The sequence below is a fragment of the Mus pahari genome, chromosome 14 (assembly GCF_900095145.1).
Source record: "Mus pahari chromosome 14, PAHARI_EIJ_v1.1, whole genome shotgun sequence".
In the NCBI taxonomy this organism is placed as follows: Eukaryota; Metazoa; Chordata; class Mammalia; order Rodentia; family Muridae; genus Mus; species Mus pahari.
The window spans coordinates 66,350,871-66,356,755 of NC_034603.1; the positions used below are offsets into that span (position 1 = coordinate 66,350,871).

General features: G+C 49.3%; 1 protein-coding gene across 4 annotated transcripts in view; it reads left to right on the forward strand.

The window, feature by feature from the left end:
• The first annotated feature begins 519 nt into the window (after positions 1-519).
• Wipf2 (WAS/WASL interacting protein family member 2) overlaps positions 520-5,885 on the forward strand; it is a 39,801-nt gene continuing 34,435 nt past the window's right edge. The window contains exon 1 of one of the 4 annotated variants that reach the window (XM_029546365.1): positions 520-549. The gene's annotated coding sequence lies outside the window, so the exon portion shown is untranslated. The other 3 variants (XM_029546366.1, XM_021212428.2, XM_029546364.1) reach the window with 3 other exon arrangements.

Consider the following 5,885-nt stretch of genomic DNA (forward strand, 5'->3'; position numbering starts at 1 on the left):
ATGCCCTAACCAATGACCTGCTAGCAGAAGCGCGCCTCTCCGTTGCTATGACAACAACCGGAGCTTGTCTTTTGGGCCTCTGCAAGGGTATTCTAGACCATATTAGGGCTTATGGTGTGTGTGTGTGTGTGTGTGTGTGTGCGCGCGCGCGCGCAGAATAAACACGAAAAAAACCCCCAAACAACCCATATTTGAGATACATCAGTTAGCTCAGTGGTTCTCTACCTGCGCAATGTTAAAGGTCTAGATGCCCAGGCCGCATGTGACCAATGAAATAAGCATCTCGTGGGCCGAACCCCGGCATCACTAGTTACTGAAAGCCTCGCAGGCGGCCCCAGTTGCAGTCCCAAGATGCAAACCCGGCTTCCAACTGCGGACCCGCGACCTTCTTAAGATGGTGGCGTTCCGCCCCCACGTGCGCCGGTAGAGGGCAGGCTTCCCTGGGCGCATGCGTCCTGCGGCCCTCGGCCCTCGGCTCCCTCCTCCTTTTTCCCCCGCCTCCATTTTGTTCGCGGACGCTGGGGACGGTGGGAGCGGATCCATTTCCGGGTTGGTAAAAGGGGCGGCGGCGAGGGAGAGAGAGAGAGAGAGAGAGAGAGAGAGAGAGAGAGAGATTGAGAGCGAGCCTGCCGCGGGGCGAACGGGCAGGACTAAACCAGGACTGAGGTGACGGAGGATTCGCTCCCGGAGCAGCCCCCGCCGGGTGGGAAAGACGCCGGGGCGGCTGAGCCCGCCGCTGAGGTGACCTGCGGACCTGAGTGGGAGGGAGAGCCGGGAAAGGGGGGGACCGTGGGGGGGGAGGGGACACCGGAGGAGGGGCCTGAGGCGGAGAGGGGGGCCTGGGGGCGGGGCCTGGAGACCCTGGAGAGGGGGCGTGGGCCATCCGAGTGGAGGGCGGCGGGGACCGACTGAGCAAATGGGCTGGAGGGAGGTTTTCTGAGACAGGAAATTAGAGATCCTGAAGGGTTGGGGTGAGGTGAGTAAGACTGGCCACTCTGGGGGAGGCAGGAGGGGAGCCGTGCGCGGAGGGGGAGATGGGGAAGGGAGGACCTGTTGGGGAAAGGGAATTATCGGCAGGATGCTCTCGAGTCGAGGAGGATCGGTGTGACGTTTCGGGGTCGATCTGGGCGAGAAGGATGATCGAGAGCGAAGGTGTTTACACTGGGGGAGATGTTGAGCGTGTCGGCCGGGAGGGAGTCGGAGTGATGGTCTGAGATGCGCCTGGAAGCGCCTGCAGTGGAAGGGTCCCTGTTGGAGCGGCGTGAAAAGAGGGGAGACGATCATCTGAAGGCGCTAAACGTAGGCTTGTGTGCGCGGTTGAGTTACTGATTGGGAAGGCGTATTCTGGAAGGATAATAGTGAAACGAGGAGCTGGAGGAAGCTGGTGTGCACTGGAATCTACCTCTGTCCCCGCTTCTGCTGGCATTTAAATCCTGATCCACCTGCTACATCCGATCCCTGAATTTCTTTTTTTTTTTTTTTTTTAAGACACTTTGTCTGTGTAACCCTCTCTTCCTGGAACTCAGAGTCTGTAGACCAGGTTGGCCCGGAACTCACAGAGATCCGCCGACCTCTACCTCAGAAGGAGGCGTGGGCCACTACCACTGCCTGGCCCGGTGAACTCATATATTTGTTTGTTGTTTTGTTTCTTTCAAGACAGGGTTTCTCTCTGAAGCAGCCCTGACTATTCTAGTGCTCACTATGTAGACTAGGCTGGTCTTGAACTCACAGAGATCTGCTTGCCTCTGCCTCCTGAGTGCTGGGATTAAAGGCGTGTGCCACTACCACCCAGCTATCTTAATATATATTTTAAAAGATTTATTTATTTTATTCTACTATCTTAATTTAAAAAAAAAAAAAAGATTTATTGGGGGCTGGAGAGATGGCTCAGTGGTTAAGAGCACTGACTGCTCTTCCAGAGGTTAAGAGTTCAATTCCCAGCAACCACATGGTGACTCACAACCATCTGTAACGGGATCTGATGCCCTCTTCTGGTGTGTCTGAAGACAGCTAGTGTACTCATATAAATAAAATAAATAAATAAAACTTAAAAAAAAGATTTATTTTTTTAATGTATAAATGTATATGAACATCCTGTCGCCGACACACCTGAAGAGGGCATCGATTCAATTACAGATGGTTGTGAGCCACCATGTGGCTGCTGGGAATTGAACTCTTGACCTCTGGAAGAGCAGTCAGTGCTCTTAACCACTGAGCCATCTCTCTAGCTCCCCTGTATTTTTAATAGTCAAAATTTTTATGTTACTGTGTTGTTATCACCAAGAGGAAGTAGTGGCCTGTAGAGTCTGAAATGAATGAATTCAGCTCCTAGTGACTTGGAGAGTACCCTGCCTTAACTTTCTAACTACCCGAGTAGCGTAGAGCTGAGCCATATGCCTTGGCGTGTGACCTTGCTGTCACTGGTTGGGACCATTCTGTAGACAGGATTGGATGCCTTCTTGTCGCTCCTTTGAAATTCTGCTCTAGCTTTTCCTTTGGCTATAATACTCTGAACACTTGGCTACTAAGTGAACTTGTTCAACCTAGAAGTGTTTCTGAAAGTCTTGGCATTTCTGAGGCCTGACGTGGATTTGCAGTTTAATTCTCACACACTCTTAATATCAGAAACGGTGTTTACACTAGTTAGTGCTGATTCCTTATGTGGACACAAAGGTGAGATTCAGGGGAGGGGAAGGGTACTAGGAAGAGAATAGTTGGTTCACCCCCCACCCCCGAAAAAGGGTTTCTCTGTGTAGCCCTGGCTGTCCTGGAACTCACTCTGTAGACCAGGCTGGCCTTGAATTTATAGAAACCCACCTGCCTCTGCCTCCTTAGTGCTGGAATCAAAGGCGTGCGCCACCACTGCCCGGCTGCTGGGTTATTTTTCAGAGGGTTTGCTCTAAGGTGTAGAGGCAGAGCCCGCGGTGGCCTGTTCCTTTAGGACAGTGGCTTTGGAGCTTTCCTGTCCTGTCACAGCTTCCCACTGTTCTGCTTCAGTTAGTCCTAAGTGGAAAGTGGCAGGCTACCCCCTCTTCCTCTGGTGGGCATCCTGTCTGTGTCACAGCTTGACGCCACCAAAATGAAAGGATTCTTGACTGCTTCTAATGGGGACAGTGACAGAAGCTGAGCTGGGTTTCTTGAGCCAGAGAATGGATCCTGTCAAAGCAAAGACTAGTCGCAGAGACACAAACTGGGACCGTGAAGCTGTGACTAACGTTTTGGCAACATGCATCCCTCTGCCAAATAACTTCTTTTCTTCAGGAGTGTGATTGTTGATCTCTTTTTCAAAGTAAGCTCTTGTTAACTATTCTTCACACAGCTCCCAAGCAGAAGCTGGCGGGATTCCGGCCGATTGACCGGCAGTCTCTTGGAGTATGCACTGGATTAGAGTGGATGGGGAGGTCCGTGCTGAAATGGAGGCCACTGGTAGATTGCAAGGGCTGCCCTGCAAGGACATAGAGGCAGAACTCTTGCTGGATGCTTGGCAATCCTTTCCTTCCAAATTCAAGTCTCTTTCTTCTTCATCTGGTGATTGAATGCAGAATCATTCCATTTGCCTGACTTTGCAAGACCGGGGCGTGGGGAAGACAGTGTTTCCAGCTTATCCATGTTCTTATTCCCGAGTCTTGGGGCCAGAAGAGCCTCACAGGCTGAACTTAGGAACATTCCAGCAGGTCTGTGTCGCCCTATGTCCTCTCAGTGTTTGGGGATAAAATTATCTAGAGCTTCTTCATATGTGCTAGGCAAGCGCTCTACCACTGACCTACACCTCCGGCCCCAGGAAGGCGTTATCTTTGACAAGACACTGACAAATGCTGCGCAGAAGCCAGGTGTCGAGGTGCATGCCGGTAGCCCCAGCACCTGGGAGGCTGAGGATCCTGGCAGATTCAAGGCCAGTCGGGGCTACAGAGTAAGATCCTGTCTTACATCACACGGGGGGTAATCTAAAGAATTTAAAGATGTTAGAGGAAAAACTGCTGATAGGCATGTTAGTATCTAAGTCAGTCTTAACTAAGTTAATAGTGTTGGCTTCACGTGCAAGGAGATTCTGTGGAGGCATAGAGCGCTTAGATTGCTGAGGTAGGAATTGCCTACCTGGCTTTTTAGGCTATTCGATTGTGTTCTACCTAGTCAATAGCCTTTTGTTTTTTAGGAGATAAGTAGTTGAAGATAACATCATCTGTACTGGATCTTGGGGTGGATTATGATGTTTTCTTGACTTTATAGCAAAAGCCCCAATAGCATTGGAGAGAACCCCAAATGAATTCTCTTGTCTTTGAATCCAGACTTTATTTCTTATCATTAGTGTATTTTAAAAAATAGTATATATTATTTTTGTATATATGCGCAGAGGGAGGGGACAGGAGTATGTGCTGTGGCACTCGTGTATGTTGGTCAGAGAACCACTGCTGGAGTTAGTTCTCCCCTCCCTCGTGCTTTTATGTTCTGGGGACTGAAGTAAGGTTGCCATGGTTTACCTGGCAAGGGCCATTACCCTATTACCCATGGTGCCATGCCACCAGCCATAGACTAGTCTATCTTTAATACTCGGATTTGAAAACCTGGCATAGTGGCTAATGATGCACTTGTCTACCCTGGCCAGAGGTAGGGTGAGTCCCCATCACCCCTCTCCCAGGGTGGGGAGAGAAAGCCAGTAGGTTTAGATAGGAAGATTTTGACTCTGGTTCAGAGCTTTGACTTTTGATTGTGGCAACAGCATGAGTTATGCTTATATTCCAGATCTTTCTTTTCTGAAAAGTGGTAATATGTGGTAGATTCTGTGTGGTGTGTGTGTGTGTGTGTGCGCATGCTTATATGAGAGGGGGGGGGGGAAGAAGGAGGAGGAGGAAGAGGAGGAGGAGGAGGATGGGTGTGGATGCCACTGCATGGGTGGAGGGAGGACGAGGGTATAGATTCAGTTTTCTCCTACATTTATGTGGACTCCAAGGATCAACTCATGTCATCAGGCTTGCATTGTTGAGGGACAAACACTGTTTAGCCACCTCACTGGCCCCCACTTGATGAATTTTGAGACGGGGTCTTAATCTGTAGCAGTTTATAGGTTCCAAGTTCCTAACACTGTCAGGTGTGGCTCACAACTGCCTCTAACTCCAAATCTGGGGGATCCAGCATCACACTGAATGCTGGGGACATCCACATGTTGTGTCCTGCACTCATGTAGACACACACACCACTTTTTAAAAATGAGAAATAAAGATGAAATTGTTTTTTGCAGATTGTATATATTAGGCCAGTTGTGTTGCGACTTGGTTTTAATATCTATCTTGAGAGGTTAGAGACAGGTGCAGCAGGAGTTCCGGGTCATCGTCAGCTACATAGCAAGTTCAAGGCTATCGGAAGCCTTGTTCAAAACAAATTTTTTTATTTAAGTAAGTAGTACAGAATTCAAATAGCAAAAACCACATGAAGCTGAGCGTGTCGACTCCTGTCAGCGCTCTAGGGGCAAAGACAGAGGGTTGAGTTTAAGGTCAGCTTGAGCTATTCGGCAAGATCCAAGGCTTAGCTGGGTGGTAGGACAATTGCCTAACAAGCACAAGGAAGACTCGGCACCAGGGGAAGTATATAATATATCCTACCTTTGACTTGCCTTCAGCCCAGGCTGCTGGTCCATCTTTACAGGGGTTGGGAACTGCCTGACATGGGTGCTGGAACTCGAACTCAGATCTTACAAGAGCAGTGTGTTCTCTCAATAGCTGATCCTTCTCTGCATCTTGAGGCTACACTGTTAATACTACCTGTATCTTTGGTTTTGTTTTGTTTTTTATGAATTTGGATGAACTCCTTGTGTAGAGACCATGCTAATCTCTGTACTGATCCAATTTTAGTGTATGTGCCGCTGAAGCGAGCATGTTTTTTTTTTTTTT